General features: G+C 42.7%; 1 protein-coding gene and 1 long non-coding RNA gene across 3 annotated transcripts in view; one reads left to right on the top strand and one right to left on the bottom strand.

Moving 5' to 3' along the window:
* Positions 1-22590, top strand: part of LOC128327309 (potassium voltage-gated channel subfamily KQT member 1-like) — a 556996-nt gene that overhangs the window by 415935 nt on the left and 118471 nt on the right. The gene's annotated exons all lie outside the window — the stretch shown is intronic.
* Positions 1-22590, bottom strand: part of LOC128327310 (uncharacterized) — a 44484-nt gene that overhangs the window by 6100 nt on the left and 15794 nt on the right. The gene's annotated exons all lie outside the window — the stretch shown is intronic.

Below are 22590 nucleotides of genomic sequence, written 5' to 3' on the forward strand. Positions count from 1 at the left end.
TCTGTGACAATAAGTTCTTGTGCTTTCTGCAATCATTGATTCGTAGAAATAGTTTTTCCAGGCCTTTTCCCCCCCAAGCTCTGATTTTGCTGCCATAAGAAGGAATGACAAAGTTTGTAGGTTTTTTTTTTAAGTTCTGTCCATTGTTTATGCCCATATGTGTAGAATTGACAACTAGCCAGGTCCAACCAGTAACAAAATGTGTTGTAAAATATGGGATTAGCATTTTTAATCTCTGCATTTTCAAAGCTCCTGAAAGCTTACGCAGTTCCTACACTCAAAAGGATGTCTGGGGAATCCCTAAAAGTGTCATAAGAACAGCCCTGCTGGATCGGGCCCAAGGCCCATCTAATCCAGCATCCTGTTTCACACAGTAGCCCACCAGATGCCGCTGGAAGCCTACAGGCATGAGTTGAGGGCATGCCCTCCCTCTTGCTGTTACTCCCCTGCAACTGGTACTCAGAGGCACCCTGCCTTTGAGGCTGGAGGTGGCCCACAGCCCTCCGACTAGTAGCCATTGATAGACCTCTCCTCCATGAAGTTATCCAAACCCCTTTCTTTCAGTTTACAAATGTACCAGCACACAGAGAGAACCTCCTGCATATGTAGGAACCGCCACTGCTGCTTACTGGGCCAGGGGTGTGGATCCTCCACTAAGCATTTGTGGAGTCCTCCCTTTCATGTTACTGAACTCCTCCCTGGCTAGCCTAATAACCCATATCCCCAACCCCCAAATCAAGACTTTCTCCCCACAAAATAGTGTATCCCCCCCCCAACATTTTTCAAGTGAGGAGTGGCTCCTCATCCCTCTGCCTGCCCCCCTGTACTTGGCAAAGAAGCACCTTTGAAAGTGGTGGCTCTCTTATACTTAGCAGGGAAAGAGCAATTGTCCCTATTCACCGCAGCATAGCAATCCTCCCAGTTACTATTGCTGGTGTCTTCTCTATGTGGTTTTTTAAAAATGGTGAGCCCTTTGAGGCAAGGAATCATTTCCTCATACATTTAGCTATTTAAACCACATTGAGTCGTCCCCCCCCGGAAAGCGCTATATTAATAATTAATTAATTAATTAATACCATGTCTTTGGGTACCTCTGTTTCACAACCAAATTGATAGGCACCCAACCACCTGAGTCCACACTCATGGAGGAAACAGGTAAAACTCCCCAACCATAATACCCACATCAAGAGTTTCAAGGCTTTTTAAAGTCAAAAAGACTTAAGCAGGTCAAGTCCCTCCCACTGCCATGTTGTGCTGTTGGTTTGCTTTCCCCTCTGACATCTCCAACATTCCATGGCTCCTGAGGGCCACTGAGCATGCTCAGCACTTGTCAGGTTCTTTTTTGGAGGAATTTCCTTTACCTTTTCTTTAAAGTTGCGAACCTATATACTTCTCCATTTCTGAGTGGGGTGGCTCTGTTTTGCCTCCAGTCTGATTGACATGTGACCACCTGTGTGTATTGAAGTATATATCACAATGATTGGTCAGTAGAAAGGCTCCTGCTGGAGTCAGAAGATTTCATATCATGTATAAGGTCAGATTTTAGCAACTTGTCTGAAAGGTTGGGGGCCTGTTTGAAAGGTGAAAAGTGGGTTATAAATTCTTAATAAGCAAGTAAATAAATAATGGTTAAGCTTTGTATGTAATGTTGGGCTTCAGTAGATCACAGTTCTCTGTCAAATCTATCTTCTATCTATATAATTCTCCTAAACGTACCAGTCGCTAATCCCATGTGTGGCAGCTCTCGCAAGAGTTTGCAAGCAGCTGCCTGGGGGATAGCGATGGGGATGGGGGAGAAAATGGCAGTGGCAACCAATGGGCTGGCGAGAAAGTGCTGGCCGGCCTGTGAGGGAAAACCCCAAGCTGGCAGGCAGGTGGGGAAGGGAAGCACCGGCTATGCCAGCTAGCAAGAGAAAGCTCTGCCAGTGGGGAGGGGGGGAAGGAAGTGCCGGCCCGGCCAGCCCTCTAACTAGAAAAAGCGCTGTGGGCGGGGAGGGAGGGAAAGTGCCGGCCAGGCCGGTGGGCAGGGAAGGGAAGCGAAGCAGAGTACCGGCCAGACTGGTTGGCGAGAGAAAGCGCTGCCGGCAGGCGGAGAAGGAGGGAAAGCGCTGACCACGCCAGCCGGCGAGGGAAGGCAACACCAGAGGGAAAGTGGCCTGAGGGGAGGAGAACAGACTGGGGCTGAAGGGGAGGGAATGAACTAGGGGCGCAGATGCTCTGCACCGGATCAGCTAGTTTATACTATTGTCTGTACCTGGTTCAGCAAAGTCAGCTGACGCAGGGTGTGTGGCTTGAGACTGGGGAGCCGCTGGCAGGACATCCTCTAGCCACAGGTAATCTCCCTATACTCCTATCTTGGCTACTAGGGGAAGAATGATATAACATTTCTACACATTGTTGCATTTCTTGGGTTTAGCTTTATATATATTAATTTAGGGGTTATGAATAATTGAGGGAAATAGTGATTTTAATTAAGGAAGATTCTCAGAGTATGAGACTAGAACTGCCCAGACAGAACATACAGCTGGAAGTGGGATAAGACTGAAGAGAAACATTTCTTTTAAAAAGGCAAAAAAAGGGGGGGGGGGGATAACACAATGGTTAGGTTCATGCTCTTTTCACCTGTAATTAAATCTTAAAATAAAATCCTAATGTGAGTTTTCAAATAAATATAGGTTTAAAATAGAATTAAATTATGTTGATTTTCAAAAAGGCATCACTCTTTTTTTTTTTTTTTAAAAGGATCCTTCCCCCCACACCCTTTGAGCTGAGGAAAAAGTGAATATTTCCAATTGGTGCCCAGTTGGATTGGAAACAGCTGTGGAAAGCTTCTAGGCATGGAGGATTTCTGGTTCTAAATTAGGCTTGGAAATGGAAAGGCAGTGGAGGAAGAGAGCTTTCTTTAGTTAAAACAATCTTCACTGAAAGGGTATCACCTTTATTGAAAAATGCACCGTTGATAATGATGGAAATAAGGAAAATTACTCAAAAGTAGTCCCATTGAAATTAAAAGGACAAGACTTCTGGTAATATGGCGACATGAAGAGAGAATTTTGGAGAGAATTTCAGTTTCTCCTTGGGGGAAGCCCTGAAAACTGTGAAATTTGGAGAGATTTTCCACTTCGAAGAAATTTCTCCATATCCTCACATATTTTCCTTCATTCCCAGCTAGAACTTCATAAAGTCATTCTCATAAACGTAATAGGGGCAGGGAAGGCGGTGGGGGGCAGGGACGGACCTACCTTCCCTCCAGACAATCTTTATTATCCGCAGATCACGCCAGGGCCGGACTGGGGGCACTGAGGAATGTATGTGGGGAGGGTGCCGGGCTTTGAGCAGAATGGGTATTTAAGGGTGGGAGTATTCATTGCTGCCGAGTGCAGCAGGTTGCAGGGGCACCGCATGGATGGGGTGCACCAGGAATATGCCCTGTTGCCCTGTGGGCCAGTCCGGGCCTGGATTGTGCCCACACTGCGTGGCCCACTCATTTTCCCGGCCTTCAGGAATCCCACAGTGTACAGTGCAACAAGTGCAGCTTATTTGGGGATTTCCCGCAAGAGTCGGGCGCTCTAGGCAGTGCAGCTCCAGCATACTCACGACCCCAAACCTGGGGTAAAGGGCGCATTCACACCCTTTAACCCAGGTTAAAGCCTGTGGTAAATTCCTAGGCTTGTGGGGGAGGCAGCGCTGGGATGGCCGCAATCTGGTGCTGCACATCCAACCCTTCGCCTGGATTGCTCATGCTGGCTAGGTTAGCTTGACTTTAGATTTTTCTACTGCTGACTGCACAACTATTGCTTGCATTTCGTAAGGAGGGAGCAACTGTTATGTTATGAAGAGCACCCAGTTCTAAAAGAACACAGAGCAAGGAAATATGGAAAACAGAAATTCCTAGATAAGCACAGTACAGCATGAGGTTCACTGAGAGTGCTGCTCCTCTACAGCTTATTTAGCCTAGTGGTTAATGGCATCCTGACTGAGGCTGTGGGCCAGAAAAGGAGGAGCTGGAAGCTGGAGCTAAGCAGCTTCAAGCCTTTGTGCTTGCGTGTGTGTACCGCATTTTTCTGAAAAGCAGTCAAATGGGTTGACCCAGTTGTAAACATGAAATCTTAAATCCTGGTCCAGCAAACAGTTTTTAGTCAGTGAGTCAGCAGTATGACCAGTATATCTGTGCAATCAGTCTTTTAGAAACCAACTGTACTTGGCGGGGGAGGGGGGGAGGTGTTTTTCTTTAAGCTGGGAGCTATAAATAGACAAAAGATCCTAGTTCAGATGAAACCTTCCTTCTTCTGCTGCAGCTGTAGTTACACCCAATGCTGAGCTCAATCTGTGGAAAGAGATTTTTAGTGAATTTTCATGGCCACCCCCAGTACACTGCTTGGACACATACATTTGCAGCCTAATGTTGAGCTGAAAGACCAAGGCACAAGTGTGGGTGCATAGAGCCTAATTTGTAAAGCCAGCATAATATGTAAAGCAATACACAGCTTCCATGGCACAGAAATTATGGCGGCTGCTTAAACTTGTAATTTCCTTACTTTTTAGATCATAAGTTAAAATTGTAAGCACCTTCTCTCATCTTGAACCAAATGTTTAAAAAGACACTTACAGACACACACAGTCCCCAACTACAAATGGGTTGTGTTCCAAAAGTTTGTTTGTAAGGTGGATGTTCAGAACTTGGAACACATATAGTTCCTATGTGGGATGACTTGTTTGTATGTGTGCAGGAGTGTAGGGAAGCTGCTGGCAGCCCCAGTCCAGCTTGCTGCCGCTGCACCCCCCAATACCCCCTGCATCTGACATCAAACACAAGGGGCGTGGCATGCTCAAAAACGGAGCTGCGCCCCCTCATTTTCAAGCATATTCTGCCCAGCGCTGCATTTGCAGTGAGGCTGGGAGCGGCTTTCCTTGCTTGAAAAGGCAGGGAACTGCGTTCCCAGGCAATGCGGTTCACAGTCTTTTAAAGCAGGGAGAGCCACTCCCAGCCTCTCTGCAAATGCAGCACTGGGCAGAATATGCTTGAAAATGGGGCGCACAGCTCCATTAGCGAGCGTGCCATGTCTCTCTGCGACTGACCCAGACCATCAAGATCTAGGTCTATTGGGAAATGATTCCAGATTGGGCATTTAAGGGACCTCTAGGCCTTGGTGCACAGTAGTGACATCATCACTACATGCCATAGCTAGGAAGCTTCTGTCCCTGCTGGGGCCATCATCACCACATATTGTGGTCGCTTTACCCACCTCTCCCCCATCCTCCCTCCACCATCCTCCATCCTCACACTTCAAATTACTTACCAGACGTGGGGAGGCAGCCAGGATAATGACAACTGCAACAGAGATTAAGAACCTATACACTGCTGTATATGCATAGTACATCTGGGCAAGCTGGAAACCATGGGAAAGGAGTATCCTGCATGTCAGATTGCAGAGACCCTTTCTGAATATTGAGGTTGCATTTGTTGCCATAGCTAATATTCATTGACAGGTCCCTCTTCCATAACTTTGTCTAATCCTTTTAAAAAAGTTATTTAAGCTCAGAGCTATCTCTTGTGGTAATTAATTCTCTGCGCATATGCAGAGGCTCCATACACACACAGAAGCTAGGGCCACGCTGCTGCTGCGCCGGATGCCAGGCAGAGCGCCACCCACGCATAGGATTGCAGGCAGAGTGTAGCAGCTTCCAGGCACTGCTTACACACTGGTGAGCACCTGCTTATTATTCCTTAAAGGTGCCTTTCCCCCCGTCCCGGGACGCTACCCTTACCAGCTGCTCCTGGTCTGGGGACTGGTTCAAATTGAATCTTTAAGTGATGGATTTCCCAAATTCAAGCAAAAGAAGACCAGTTTGACAGCAGCCCTTCAAAAAAGCTAATTGCATGAGGATAAATTAGAAAGGTTTGGAGAGAAGAGAAGGCAGTAGATCTACAGAATAATCAAGTATACCACTCTAGGAAGAGCACCTGCCTGCTTGTGTGCAGAATGTTCCAAGTTCCCTCCCTGGCATCTCCAAGATATGGCTGAGAGAGACTTCTGCCTGCAACCTTGGAAAAGCCAGTGCCAGGCTGGGTAAACAGTACTGAGCTAGATGGACCAATGGTCTGACTCAGTATAAGGCAGCTTCCTATGTTCCTGTGTTCCTATAGATAGCTTTAGGATTTGGGGAAAGGGGCATAGAAAAGACTATTGATGAACAAGGTAATTAGGAGGATGAACACATGAGCTAAAGGAGCACCCTCTTCCAGATGTCTTATATAAGCAACACAAACCAAACCATATGCTAACCCAATATTGTTCTGAAGTTTTATATATACATTTATCTTCTGGAGAACTGTTAGCCTAGATTTTGTCATGGTGTACTACTTTTTCTATGTGGAGAAAATGTTTTGTGTGGAGGAGCATTCAGTCATGTGGAACTCCAGACCAGCTATCTGTTCGTGGCTTTTTTGTTGTTGGATGGACTTCACTTAGAAATTTATCTTTCCTCCACGCATATATCATATTTATATTTTGTGTTATGTAACTACACTGCAATAATGTTTTATAGTTTGTATTACTGTATAATATATAAAGAAATGTTTATTAAATGATGTGTTGCAATTTTTAAAAAGCAACCATACAAATTTTACTTCTGCTTCTTTGACGACAATAACAGCCTTGACTAAAAGGATAGCAGGATAAGGTGCCTTTGTTTCTAGGTATTGTCCTGTCCAAGTTTCTCAGACCTCCTCAGTGAGTTGTTGGCCTTATCGACCCTGTGGAAGACGGCTATGAACATTCCAGCTCATGAAGAATTGTGAGAATGAAACAAATGGTTTCATATGTGTGTCTTACTCGCTAGTGACTCTTTAGAGCCTCCATGTACAGCAAGGTCAATGCAAAAGAGAAGGGTGGTACATAGACGGCAAGCCCTTTCTCAGGATCAAGGAGAAAGGGCTCCATGCTGCAGGGGAGGAAGCCTTAAAACACTTACCTCCCCCACAGACGATCCTGGTCTTGCTGGGTGAGCAGACTGCTCACCCAGATGAACTGGCAGCTGGGAGGTTTGGGGGCCAGGAGCCCCACGGAACTCCCATAATGCACTGCTTCAGTGTGTGGTGCTGGGTAGTCTCCCAGCCCTGGCTTCAAGCACCCAGGGCTGTCAGACAATCAGCAAAACGGGGTTAAGAGAATGCTCGCTTTCTTAACCCCATTTAAGAGGGTGCCTGGCTCAGTGGGTTTGCAATCCCGGCAGTCCTCATGCTGGGCTTCACTTTGTTATCCCAGTTTTGCCTGCCCATGACAAAAGCCTCAGAGTCTACTATACATCAGTGGTGCGTATGTTCTCTTTTGGACCAATCCCTTATACATGCATTTGCACTTTGTGCAAACCAGCTGGCCTTTGTTTCTTTAATGGTCTTCAGGGGCCAGCAGCTCTGCCTTCGGATAGGCAAGTGTTGGATTTTTAAACAGCTGACTCTCAAACCAGCTGCACTGGGTTTTCTCCTTTTGTGTCTGATATCCAGATGGGTGTGAAGAAGATAAAATGCCTCTTTCTTCTTGCACCTGCTGCTATATCATGGGAGGCTAGTAGTCCAGACTGATCCCAATTTCTCCCAGCAGGAGAAGAGGAGCAGATGAGAGGATGTGGGTGAGGAGGTGGTGTGGTTGTGGTGTACAAGAACACTGTCTCCCTTACCAGGATCCCTGTTGGGGAATCGGCCCATATCGAGTGTCTGTACCTAGGGACCAAGGATAGATTGGGACTACTGTTGGTGTACAGCTCAACCCATTGTTCAACTGAGTATCTAACTGAGCTGACGGAACTGGTTGCAGGGTTGACACTGGAGTCACCCAGACTGTTGGTGGGGGTGGAATTAAGTGTTCGCTGTGGGACTGGTTTGTTGGGAGCAGCTCAGGAGTTTATAGTGATCATGATAACTATGGGCCTATTCCAATGGTCTCTGGACTGACGCATGTTGCTGGTCACACGCTCAGTTAGGTCTTTTACTCAGTTAGACCTTTTACTCAGGTCTTTTACTACTGTGGGTGAGGACTCCTGTTATTTCCCCATTGTCATGGACAGACCAAGATCTGGTTAAGATAGGATTTGCAACCACAAACAATTAGGTTGATCCACCCAAGAAGGTTATTGGGTCCAATAAGATTCCAAAAAGCCTTGGAAGGGTTTCAGTTTGCCTCTGCTGATGATTCTGTTGCTGCTCTGGTGCAAACTTGGAATAACAAACTCATTAGAACAGTAGACAACTTGAATCTGGCAGGTTATAACATAGAGCATATCTGAAGATGCTCTGGGAATATGTGCAAAAAATAAACAATACCTTTCTGCCCACATTGCATCCACAAGTTCAGCAGAATTATCTTAAGATTGTGAGAGGGCTAATACGAGCCCCCACCCCCTTGAATCAAAATTTGGAACTATCAGTTACCCACTATGACACTTTTAATGTTTTTTTTTTTCCACTGACAAAATCTACTACTACAACTGCAAATATTTATATACTGCTTTCCAACAAAAGTTTCCAAAGTGGTTTACATTGAGAAATAGTAAAAAAGTAAATAAGATGGATCCCTGTCCCCAAAGGGCTCACTATCTAAAAAGAAATATGACAGGCACCAGCAACAGTCACTGGTGGGGTACTGTGCTGTAGGTGGATAGGGCAAGCTGTTCTCCCCCTGCTATATAAAGAGAATCACCACTTTTAAAAGGTGCCTCTTTGCCCAGTTAGCAGGGGATCTCTCATATTTGGAATGAACTGGATTCTACAATTAGGGCAGAGTCTGTTTTGGAAGTATCCAGCAACTCTTCTTATGTGATCAGACTGAATCACTTTCAGCTTGTGACTGGATGTGGACAAGCTGTTTCTGACTTTGCAACATACCACCTGCTCTCTTGACCCCTGTCCAACTTGGCTCCTTTTATCTAACAATCAGGTTATCGGAGAGGGTCTGGTAAATATCATAAATGCTTCTCTGTGGGAGGGTAGGATGCCTCCTTGTCTTAAAGAGGCTATCATTAGACCATATGGGGGGGGGGCCTACATTGGACTCCTCAGATTTAGGCAACTACAGGCCCATCTCTAATCTTCCATGGTTGGGCAACATGATTGAGAGGGTGGTGGCCTCTCAGCTCCAGATAGTCCTGGAAGAAACTGATTATCTAGACCCATTTCAAACTGGCTTTCAGGTGGGCTATGGGGTTGAGACTACCTTGGTCGGCCTGAAGGATGATCTCCAATTAGGTACTAATAGAGAGAGTGTGACTCTGCTGTTCCTTTTGGATCTTTTGGTGGTTTTCGATACCATCAACCATGGTATTCTTCTGGGTCACTTGAGGGAGGTGGAATTAGGTGGCACTGGTTTACAATGGTTCCATTCCTACCTCTTGGGTAGATTCCAGATGGTGTCACTTGGAGACTGTTGGTTTGCAAAGTGAGAGTTACTGTATGGAGTCCCACAAGGCTCCATACTGTCTCCAATGCGCTTTAGCATCCACATGAAACTGTGGGGAGAGATCATCAGGAGATTTGGTGCAAGATGCTATGCTGACAACATCCAAATCTATTTATCTCCATCAACTTCATCAGGAAATGGCATAACTTCCCTAAATGCCTGCCTGGAGGAGCTAATGGGCTGGTGAGGGAGAACAAACTGAAGTTGAATCCAAATAAGACGGAGGTTCTGGTTGTGGGCAGGGGGGGGGGGGGTCAAGATCCAAGAGATGGTTTAGATCTGCCTGTTCTGGATAGGGTTACACCCTCTGAAAGCTCAGGTACATAACTTGGGAGTGTTCCTGGATCCAAATCTCTCTCTGGATTCTCAGGTTGAGGCAGTGGTCAGGAGTGCTTTTTATCAGCTTCAGCTGATACAGCAGCTATGCCCATTTCTGAAGATAAATGACCTTAGAACAGTAGTACATACGCTGGTAACCTCTGGGCTTGGCTACTGTAATGCATTCTACCTGGGGCTGCCTTTGTACTTAATCTGGAAACTACAACTGAAACGGAATTCGGCAGCCAGGTTAATCTTTGGGACAACCTGAAGGGACCATATAACACCTATTTTTAAAGTATTGCACTGGCTGCCAATATGTTTCTGAGTGAAATACAAAGTGCTAGTTATTACCTATAAAGCCCTGAAGGCTTGGGCCCAGGGTCTTTAAGAGAGAGTCTCCTTTGTCATGAACCCTGCCGCCTATTAAGATCATATGGGGTGGTCCACTGGCTCATCTGTTGGTGACTCGGGGCTGCCCCAGGGCTTTGGAATGCACTCCCTGTCGCTTTTTATAAGACCCGTAAAACACACCCCTTTTCTCAGGCTTTTAATTAAAATGAATTTAGAACTGTTTAATTGATTTACTCTGTGAAAATGTTTTGTTTTGTTAACTGTTTTAAACTGGGTTCCCCCCATTTTAATAACATACTTCAATTTTTATTGTTTTGGATTATGAACACCACCTAGATGGATAGATAGATATTGATATTGATATATATCAGGTAGTATAGAAATACGATAGATAAATGAATAGAAGGAGGCCATGGTGGCAGCGCCACCATGATGGGGTGGCGCTGCCCCCAAAGGAGCTCGTTAGTGATTTGGGGGTCCTTTTGGACTCACGCCTCCTGCTTGAACAGTAGGTGGAGGCTGCGGCCAGAAGTGCTTTTGCCCAGCTCCATCTGTTTCACCAATTACACCCTTACCTTGATTGGCAGGCATTAATGACAGTGACCCATGCCCTTGTGATCTCCCGCTTAGATTATTGTAACGGTCTTTCATGACCTTTCATTCCCTTGCCCTCAGCTGTTTTCTTCTTTCCAAGACCCTGGACCCGTACCTCATGCCTGTCCCTTCAACTGAATCCCATCCCTTTGACCATATTAATAACATTGACATCCTCGGCATCTTTTATTCACTTGGGTAGATCCCTTCCCATTTAAGATAGGAGGCTAGCAGAAATAAAAATGGATCTTTTTTCTCTCAGGTTCACCAAGACTCTAAAAGAGAACTGGTATTGCGGAGAACTAGTAGTAGGGATGTGCACGAAGTGTTTCAGCGCCTCTAATTAGAGGCGCCAAAATGCTTCAAGCTGCCCCAGCCAAATCGTTTCGGGGGGGGGGGTTGAGCAGGTGCTCTGAAAGGAGGAAGGCACATCTTATCTAACCCTCCATCACTTTGTTGCCGCCCCACCACGGTGCTGTTGGTATTAAACGTACATGGAGTTGTTGTGCATGCATAGACGCCATTTACATGCCAATGCTGCCTGCAGGCTGCTGGGAGCAACCCTGCAGCCATGCGGAGTGGCGTTTAATGCAGACAGCCCCATGTGGGGTTAGGGTGGTGGCGGAGTGACAGAGGGGCAAGTAAGAGCTGCCTTCCTCCTTTCAAAGCACCCGTACACCCCCCCCCCAGATGTGCGCAACGCTTTGTGCACATCTCTAATTAGTAGTCTGTGGCAGATTTAGATCCTAAACCCAGATAACTGTGTTTCCTGGGAAATGCCTTGATGGCAAGAACATACATTTTTGCAAGTCGACTCTTTAATGGAGTTTCTTGAGCAGGATACTGCCTTGCTGGAGCTTTCTAGAGTGCATGGATTCAGGTATGGTTACCAGGGGCAAAGAAGGGAAGGCTCCTGTGCCTGTAATAACTATGTAAAAGAGGGAGATTGAACAAGTGCCGTTTTTCTCACTCTTGCTTGACAAGCTACACCTGCCAGTTGAATGGCAGCCCCAATTCTGCCCTTGAAGATTCAATAGATTTTAAGCACACAGCAGAAAAGCCAACTGCACGGGTCAAAATTGCCCTTGGATCTTGGTAGCCTGAGAGAATGCAGACTGAATTCTCTGTAAAGGATAAGGAACACTGGCAAGCTGTTTAAAAATAAATAGGGCCCTAATTGTTTTATGGTACCATTAACTCCAAGCTTTTCAACATCATTAACTACGGAATGAAAATGCTACCAGTGTTCAGGGCTATAAATTAAGCTAAGAAAACCCTTCTGTTTACTGAAACAGTAAGGAAGGCTGCCAAGAAAGGACCTTTGAGAGAGAGAGAGCGAGAGAGAGAGAGAGAGAGAGAGCTCAGCAAAAGTTCTAAAGTACATTCCGGGCCAAGACAAAACAAATGTTATAAAGAAATTAAAATACATTGCTTTGTTGTGACAGGGATTTACGACTTAAAAAGGTGGCTTGAATTATTTTCCTGTGTGTTTGACAACCCTAGAAACTATAATATGTCGCTAAGTGGCCTGTTATCTGTCTGGATATACAAAAGAAGTATGAAAGCATTATTGAACCAACTACTGTTCAAACAGGAGTGTGCTGATTCATCCACCAGCTCATCTAAAAGCAGATGTGCAAAAATCTCTCATTATTTCTGTGGATATGTTCACCTTCTTGCTCAGCTCACATCATGTGTAAAGGACACTTATCCACAAATGTGATTATGTCATTTTCCTAATGCAGAGCCAGTAACAAATATTGTTATCCTAAATTTCTTTAATTGCATGTAATGTTCTGTTTCATTTTCAAAAGTGCAGACATCTATTTTAAGTATTATGCAGGTCTAAATAATTATTGTGTGTTATCAGCAGTATTTGATTTATGCATCCAGTCACTGTTCATTTGTTTTTGGCATATCAGACAATAATATTCTGATTTTTAACAAGAGTAGAAAATCATGTGTGGTTATAGCATCTCTTAAAAAAAACCCCAGTAACCCCACTGATGAAGAGGTTTCACTGGTGCAGTGTGCCCTAATGGGGATAGCAGTCACCAGTGTGGCAGGGCCTGAAGTTAAACAGTCTATGCATGTGTACAGAAGAATGAAGAATTCATCCAGTATCTCTGCAATCTTCCTCTCCCACTTTATTAATCCTTTCATTCCAACCATCTCCTGTTTCTGAGTCTGTGTTTCTAATGTATTTAAAGATATTAGTTGACATCCCTAAGAACAGTGCAAAGGCATTGTGTACAAAGCACCTCTGCAGTGTGTGATTCAACAGAGTTCTGCTGTAAGGGGGAGTGGAATTTTAACCAATCTCTCCTTCCCCTAGAAGCACTCTTTAGTATCTCTAAATATGTCCATGAGGGCTTCATGACCCTCAGAGAGATATTTAGGAGGTTTGTGTGGCAGAATTGAGGGGGGTGTTACCCCCCTCAGATGTTTTCCTTGGATCTATCCCCAGTAGAGAGATTGCTTCGATTCCAGTTTAGGAGCAGGCTCAGTCACGGCTTCAACAACCCTAGAACTGTCTGGCTTGGGACTTGACTGGCACCGTACAGCCAGAGTCCACAGAACTTAGCTCTAGTCAACAAGATATTATTCTAAAAACAACTCATCAGTAGTTCATGAACTTATGAGGCAAATGGAGGAGAGTTTTACAAGAATTCCAGAACCTTTTAAAACCATACTGAAGTCTCTTCTAATTTTATAAAATGTATTAAGAAATGAGAGTTTAACCTAGAATAAGAATTGGGGGAAATAGGAGAAATTGGGAGTAAAGAAAGGTACATAGGAATTAAAAAAATAATAATTTTTTAAAAAATTAACCAACTAACTAAAATTAGTTTTACCCTAGTTCAGCAAGTAGTCAGGTCCCTTGCTGAGAGAGCATTAATCTCTACAGTGTCTCCCTTCTGGACACCGGTAGCAGATGGTGACTGGTTGACTAGTAACAGGTGACTCATGACTGGTGACCAAATGGCTGAGGTCTTGGTCCATATTTTATAGTGATCAAAGAGGGGAAAGGCTTCCCCACTCTTCCAAAGATAGACAGCTCTGGGATCCAATTAAAGAGCCAGTATATCTCCAATGTAATGCTGGCCTTAGACCAATCTAGGATTGAGGTTTTCCCTCCAAACCTGAGATTCCTCCTCCTTAATAGGTCTTACATGTCTAAAGATGGGTCTGGTTTGAGCTGGTTATCTATTGTGAAAAAGTCTTAATCCCTATTGTGAAGAAGGGATTAAGATTATCCCTTGATGGCTAAGTACAAGAAGCAAGGATTGAACTCATTCAGTAACAAAATGGAGGAATGTCCCATAATCAGAGCACTCAGGGTGTTTCAGGCATTCTTGAGCTAAAATGGAGATCTGCAATTCATTCCAGGGTGTTAGAAAAGGCCTGTTTTATAGCTACTTCCCTCATAAACACAAAGTAGTTTTAAATTGGTTTGACTCTTTATTCAGAAACAACTCCATTTTTCTCCTTCTCCTTTCCCTCCCTTTCCTTTCTGACTCCACCCACCACACTTTCTACAGGATCCCCACTGGGACAAACTTCTAAAATCATAAAACAAAAAATTACTAGATAGAATACAACAGGACTTTTGGAGGAAGGAGAGACTGGCCAAACAAATCCCCCTCTCCCACCCACACAGTGGGACTCTGGATTGCAGAAGTGCTTGCATGCACTGCATAAGAATGTCAACCATTGTTGTTGTCAGTCATTGAGGCAAGTCTCATGATCAGTGAGACTCGCTAACAGTGGTTTAGCAGGGAGAGCAGGCTTAGCCCACAGATGATCATTCAGGCAGCCCTGGCCAGCCGGATCGGCCACCCACACAACTGCTGGCTCCATCATGGAGCCAGCAGGGGCTGAGGGGATCGAGGGCCACGCTACCCCCAGAAGTTCCAGGATGCCCCTCTCAAGATCCCCAGGGCTGGGAGGCTTGTTTCAGCCTCCCGGAGGGGGTCTCCTCATGTGTTGCCATGCCACGGAGCCGCACCATGGCAATACACGGTCAAATAGACGGGAGTAGGCGAGCGCTCGCTCCGTTAACCTCATCTAAGGGGAGGGGGAATTAGGAGGTTTTGCTGCTGGGAGCTGCGTGGCTCCCGTGTCAGCAGGCGATCGGGCCAAAGCGGGCTAGGCTCCCTTAGCCTGCTTTTGCCCTATCATGAGAATCTCCTCATTGTTTTTAACAATCTACTCTTCATATTCTATTTTGCTTGTCTTATCAACATACACTTTGCCGTGTTCATGCTACTTGAAGCCTTTTTGCTTCTAGGACTTCTTTGACTCTGCTTTTTATCTCTTGACTTTGTTTGGATGGACTTTGTCAGCACTTTCCCCAGGTGGTACCATTCAAATAGGAAAATCTGTGGAGGTGAGAGCAGAGTTGGAGCACGGAGCTTGTTAAAGATGGACTGTGCCTCCCTTGATGCTGCTCACAACAATCAGAGTAGGAATGCTTGTATAGTTGAGCCCCCTTGCTTCAAATTCATGCCCCATCCTTTATATAAATCCTTGAGTTTTTCGTAGAAAGCTCACATTCTTGCTGGAGCACTTGCTTTTCATGGATGACTGTCTCACTGTTTACATTGTTGCTATATGTCTACCGTGGAAAATAACACTCTGTGCATCTGATCATATGGGTTGTAGCCCACAAATGTTCATGACACAACAAATTTGTTAAAACCACCATACTTTTTGTTGGTTTTGGATGCAAAAGCAGCACGTTGAGGTAGCTGCCTTGGGCAGCAAATTCTAGGTGCCAATTAGGGTGCCAGTGGGAAGTTAACAGATGTGTCCTGTAGGGCCCAATGCACCAGGAAAGTCTCCTACAGAAGCCTGGCTGAAATGAAAAAAAGCTGTGCCACAGGTACAGACTCCATTTAGATTTCCTGCCTGAGGCATCAAAACATCTTGGACCAGCTCAAGAGTTAGTCCACTGATGTAATCTCCCCATCAAACCGACTACTCTGGAGCTATTTTGTCTAATTTGCAGTTCCACATTGAAGAAAAAGATGGGGACATGGTTTTTACCTAGATTTCAGAATATACTGTATATGACTTCTAGAAACTACTCAGGGTCATTCTTTTGAGAGTCATTCTTTCATGATCTATTTTGATCTTGTCATATATTGTGTGAAATATGTTAATGCCCTCAGTAACATTAAAACATGTTTTTGCTGCCTCTTAAATGAGGTGTGAAAAACCAATAGCCTTTATTGAAATGCTGAGTGCGGATGTTGACCTATAAACCCTTGAACTGTCTGGGTACAGACTATCCAAAGGATTAGTTCCTCTGATAGGAACCTGCCTACTTGCTAAAATTGGAGGCTCTGCTCCGGATGCCCCCACCATGAGAGATTAGGTGGGTGAAAGCTAAAGACCGGGCTTGTCAGTCATGAGACCCAGGCTTTGAAATATCCTGCCCGGAAAGTTTGGACACCTACTCTTGTATTTTTTTAATGTTGTTAAATCAGCTTTATTTGGGCAGGCATTTAGGGAGGAAGAAGAAGCCCTCTGATTATTATTTTCTGCTGTTATTTCAGTTTGTTTTATTTGATGTTTTAGTTTTGATTACTTGTTTGTTATGATTTAGATCTATGTGTCATCCACCTTGAATGTTTGGAGGAAGTAGAATAGAAATAGTTTAATTAAAATACATAATTTTTGTATTTTGTCTTGCATGTAAATTATTATAAATCATGCAGTGTTCAACCAGGTGAAGTTACTATGTGGCAGGAAGAGGTGATGCCTGCCCCTAAAAGGCTGCTAACTTCTGATAATTTCTCACATAGGATTTCCATTTGTTATCATTGTATTGAAAATCCTGGGGAGGGAACAAGATGGGACATGAGAACAGCTCCACAGTCTACACAGCAGTTGTGATTGTCATGGGTATTTTAGTCTCTCTTGCAGCAAAAATGTAAAATGTGAATTACAGACTTAAACACATCCTGGAGGTGGGTGCAGTTCCATAAAGTACTGCACTGTTATGAGTTTCTAGACACTTGAAGCTATACATTTTCTTCTATCCTATTTTCCTTTCCTAGTTGATGAATGAAATCCCACTGAAGAAAGATGGCCTTCACTGCTTGAGCAAATTGTCATGGTTTCATAACCTGTAAAAATGTGCAATATCAACACCCATGTATTCTCCATTTATAGCTGCTTCAGACAATGTCAAGACCATAATGGGGCCAGGCTCCAAACCTTTATTGAGCCAAATCTAGGAATTTGGCAGGGAAGCAACAGCAGGAGAGAGGTCATGCCCTCAGTTCTAGCCTGTGTGCTTCCCAGAGGCATCTCATGGGCCACTGTGTGAAACAGGATGCTGGACTAAATGGGCCTTGGGCCTGTTCTAGCAGGGCTCTTCTTATGTTCTTAAGAGAGCCACTATTTTAAGAAGTGCCTCTGTGCAGTTATCAGAGGTAATATGTAAGCTAACCTACGACATAATAGACAAAGAAGTGCTGCTCATCATTAGAAAGAAGACTATTTCCTCCCCCTTTTTTTCCTTTCCCTTTCCTTTTTAAAATTCCCTATGACAGAAAGAAAGAGCGGATATAATTTGTCTTCAGGAGACACATATTGAGACAAGCAATGCCAATTTACTGACTTGCAAAGCATTGGGTCAATTTTATGTTGCCTCTGATTCTAAGAAGAAAAATGGCATGACAATTTACTAGGAGTGTGCATTTTGGAATTTTCTTGTTTCGATTTGTATCCGAATCGAAACATCCCCATTTTGTTTTGTACCCAAATTTTCTGAATCCGAATCAGCCCTGTTTTGTTTTGTAGCCAAATTTTCCGAATCGATTTGGATTTTTAAAAAGGGTCCCAGGGCAAAAAGAGTGGGTGGTGGTAGTGTCCAATGGGTGGAAGCTACCACCCAAATTTCAAAGGAATTAGGCAAAGGGCTGATTTTTTGTGTGAATTATTTTTGTTTACACATCTTTAAGAATTTTCCCATAGGGAATAATGGGGATTCCAGCAAATGTATCGCTTCAAATCAAGGGGAAAGGGATGACCCAGAGCAGTGTGTGGTGGGTGGTAGTGCGCAATGGGGGCAAGGAAACTTCCAGAATTATTTCAAAGGAATTGGGCGAAGGGCTGATCTTTCGTGATTTGTTGAAGTTTACGTGTCTTTAAGATTTCTCCCATAGGGAATAATGGAGGTTTCAGCAGCCCCATAATTCCACTTGGGGGGCAATGGGGTTGCCCAGAGCGAGGGGTTGTGTAGTGCACATAGGGTGCCAACCACCCCTACACCCACAAGCCTGTGGGGTACTGGGTTTTGTTGTTTCTGAGGTGTTGATTGTAGATTCTCTGGTAGCATATGAGATTTTCAGTGAAAAACAAGAATCCACTCTCATATGCTACCAGAGAATCTACACTCAGAACACCACAGAAACAGCAGAACCCAGCACCCCATAGGTTAGCAACCCTTCCCCTGGCCAATGTGGGGTCAGTAAAGAGTGGAAGAAGCAAAAGAGCCAATGGGTTACAAGGAGGGAATTGTCAGCAGGTCAGCCCATGATTTAGGTCACTGATCAGAAGGCTGGAAGGGTGGGAAATTCAAAGAGATGTCAAACACAAAATGGAGACTGACTCAGAGATCACCACAAAATGAAACAACAAAACGTTTTGTAGCCGAAACAGGGACGTTTTGTTTTGTATACAAAACTTTTGGATCTGGAAAATGGGTGTTTTGTTTTGTCTACAAAACACCCGAAACAGGCTGTTTTGGGTACAAAACATTTTGTATCCGAAATGTTTCGCACATCCCTACAATTTACATCAAAAATTTGAACTGGTTTTTAGAGAAACAAATACAAGATAATTGTGGTCAGTTTATTATAGTAAAATTTCAAACAACCCAGCAAAACAAAATTACCATAGTCTCTATTTATGCTCCAAATGATAATAAAGCCCAATTTTATCAAACATTTTTTCAGCTTTTGTTGGACCCTGTGGAAGGTGAACTGTTAATTTCAGGTGATTGGAGTGCTTTTCTTTCCCCATTCATGGACAAATTGGGTCAACATAAGAAGAATTCTGGAAAGCTGCCTAAGAATGTATTCGAATATATGAGAAATTTAGCAATTGAAGATGCATGGAGAAATAAACACCCATTGGAGAGAGATTTTACTTTTTTTTCTCAACCTCATCAAACACACTCTAGAATTGACATGTGTATGGTTTCAAAGTCATTGCTATCTAGAATATATGATGTTGAAATCGCGCCTTCAACATATGCTGACCATAACTCACTGATAGTAAAATTCCAATATTTGGACACTGGATAGAAGAGATGGAGCTTGAATAATTTTCTTTTACAACAAAAGGAAATTCTTTTGAAATGCAATGATGAATTGCTACACTTCTTCCAAAGAAATAAGACACCTGATGTTTCTATTTTTCCCGTTTGGGACTCCAGCAAGGCTTTTATGAGAGGAATCTTTATCTCTGAATCTTCCAAAAGGAAGAAAGAATTACAAATACAAAAAGATTGGATAGTTACTGAATTATCCCGTTTAGAAGCTCTTCACAAGATCAATCATTCCCAAGATATTTGGCAAAAAATTAGAGAACTTCGTAAGCAAATGGATCTTATAGAATCCAAAGAGACATTTAGGAACATGACTTATGTGAAACAGAGATATTTTGAGAAAGGTATTAAGCCAGATGTTAGCATAAGAAAAAAACAGGAAAAGAGAATTATAACATCAGTCTGGAATGGCAAGGAATTTGTTATGTCAAATCAAGAAATGTCTGAACAATTTGTACAGTATTATTCCAAATTATATAAAGAAGACAAGAAAGATCCTGAGAAAATTAAACAATTTTTAGAGGACATACAATTGAAGTCATTCTCAGAAGAACAGAGGAGCTGCTTAAATAAACCTATTTCTAGGGATGAAACCAGGGCGGCAATAAAAAATCTTAAAAACAACTCGCCGGGTTCGGATGGATTATCTTCATTGTACTACAAAACGTTCTAGGACAAATTCGTTGGACCTTTAACAGAAGTAATGAATGTGATATTATCTCACTACACTTTACCGGTCTCCTGGCAAGAAGCATTCATTTCATTAATTCATAAAGAAGGGAAAGACCCAACACGACCAAAATCATACAGACTTATATCCCTCTTAAATGTGGATTACAAAATTTTTACTTCCATCTTGGCGGCGAGGTTAAGAAATTTCCTGTCTGAAATATTCCATACTGACCAATCCGAAAAGATTATCCTGAAAAGACTTATGAAAGATAGTATACGATATGTTATGAATGCAATTGATAGAATAACCATGACTCGTACAAAAGCAGCTATGATTTTCCTAGATGCCAAAAAAGCCTTTGACAATTTGGAATGGCCTTTCCTGTTCTCAGTGTTGGAGAAAATGAATTGTGGCCCTCATTTTTTATCCTGGATTCGTAGCATATATATTAACCACAATCAGCAAAAATTATTGTTAATGGATCCTTGTCTTCAAAATGCATTATCAATAAAGGTACTAGACAAGGTTGTCCGCTTTCTCCGCTGCTGTTTATACTTGCTCTTGAACCTTTGGCAGAGAAAATTAGACAAGAACAGCGGATTCAAGTTTTAAAATGGGGGACTGTGAACATAAAATAAAACTATATGCTGATGACGTATTGCTTTCTGTCACGCAAGTCAAAGACTCTGGATACATCAATGACACTGATACATAAGTATGGCTAAGTTTCTGGCTATAAGATTAACAGAGATAAAACTCAAATCATGACATGGAATCTTTCAGAAGAAGAGACAAAATACTTCTCTAAAGTTTTAAGATTACAAGTGACGAAGAAGCCAATAAAATATTTGGGGATTAATCTTTCAAGGAGCAATAAAGATCTGTTTAAGAATAACTATGTTCCAATTTGGAAATCAATTATGGCTGATCTAGATAGATGGAAGAAGCTGACCCTATCTTGGCTTGGGAGAATCTCTGCAGTAAAAATGAATGTATTACCTAAGATGAACTTTCTTTTTCAAATGATCCCTATAAAGATAGACGACAAGATATTGAATAAATTGCAGAGTCAGCTCAATTCATTTATTTGGAATTATAAAAAACCCAGGATTTGATTTAAAGTGATGCAAGATTCCAAAGAAAGAGGTGGTCTTGGAGTTCCTAACTTGAAACTTTATTATCATGCTAGTAGCTTGACTTGGATTTCGAATTGGATTTTATCCCCATACGGAAGCCTTACCCAAATGGAGGAATTTGGTCTTACCAGAGGTTTGCATAATTACTTATGGATTTCTGGTTTGAGGAAAGATCTGGAGATACAACAACATACTATTCGACATAGTCTGTTTCATGTTTGGGATAAATACCAGAAAAGAAAAAGTCCTAGATTATCACTTTTGGCCTCAATATTGAATGTCTATTTCCATGAAGAAGAATTCTCTTCAAAGTATAACTTTTGGTGAGGCAGCCTATACTTACAAAGTTTGGCCCAATATTTAGCTCTGGACAAATCAGTTTCTTCCAGGCAACCAACTCAACAAGCATCCTGGCTGCAACAAGCTCAGATCAGCTCAATAATTCGGAAAGAGTTACAGTTACAGGGTGGGAAACTTAGAGATTTGACTGAATTTGAAGAATTAATCACCTGAAACACTGATCATTTATTAGGCAGAATTTATAAGCTATTATTGAAGTATGAAACTGAGACTGAGCAGATAAAAGAATATATGATAAAATGGATGCAGAACTTTAATAGATCGATTGATCACTCTGATTGGGAATACCGATGGAAAAAGAATGTGAAATTTACTTTGTGAACCAATCTAAGGGAAAATTGGTATAAGATGTTCTTTAGATGGTATATAACTCCTTTGACTATTAACAAAATAGATGATTCTTTCTCCAAGAAATGTAGGAAATGTAATTCACATTTAGGTTCATTCTACCATATGTGGTGGAGTTGCAATAAAGCTCAACAGTTTTGGAAAGAAATTCGTATGAAAACTGAACAAATCTTAGAAGTTAAGATTCCCTTTCTTCCAGAAATTTTTCTTTAAGTATGATGAAACCTTATATTCCTGCTAAATCAAACGAATTGTGTTTATATATGATTACAGTGGCTAGGATTATATATGCATCTAATTGGCGTATTTTGGAAATTCCTTCCTTGAACGATTAGTTTTTGAAAGTGTGGGATTATGCTTCTATTTCGAAAGTCTTGGCTTATGTACATGGCTTGTCTAGTGAATCATTCATGTCTGTCTAGGAACCTTTTATAAATTACAATATCCGTTGTGGTCAAACATTGTTCCCATTCTCTGGATTTGATTTATAAGTGTTTTTGATATGTAACTTACAAGAAGCTGATTAGATTAGATTTTACAATTTTAAGAGTCTGAATTTCTTTTGCTTTATCTTGTTCTAGATACTTTTTCTTTATTGATGTAATTAATTAGAAAAATGGTTTTTCATCATGAAGAATGATTGGTTTTAAAATATTTTTATGTCTTTGTCCTCTTTTTTTTTTGTCTTTGTCTTTTTTGTCTTTGGTTTACTTCTTAATAAAAATTCTTATTTTTTCTTTTAAAAAAAGCAAGGTCTGCCTGCCTAGAAATGAGCTCAGAGAGCTCCCAGCAGTGAAAGCCCTCACTGGCTCAAAATTATTGGGAGGGGGGTAGGGATGTGCATGGGTCTGGACCGGCACAGGGGGGTCTACCTTTAATGGCGGGGGGGGGTAGAACTTGCCCCTCCCACTGCTCTTCCCCCTCCGGCGCTGCGTTTAAAATTGAAGTTTTCGGGGCAGGAGAGAGGTTCTTAAGAGAGTCACCATTTTAAGAAGTGCCTCTGTGCAG

The sequence above is a fragment of the Hemicordylus capensis genome, chromosome 5 (genome assembly GCF_027244095.1).
Source record: "Hemicordylus capensis ecotype Gifberg chromosome 5, rHemCap1.1.pri, whole genome shotgun sequence".
In the NCBI taxonomy this organism is placed as follows: Eukaryota; Metazoa; Chordata; class Lepidosauria; order Squamata; family Cordylidae; genus Hemicordylus; species Hemicordylus capensis.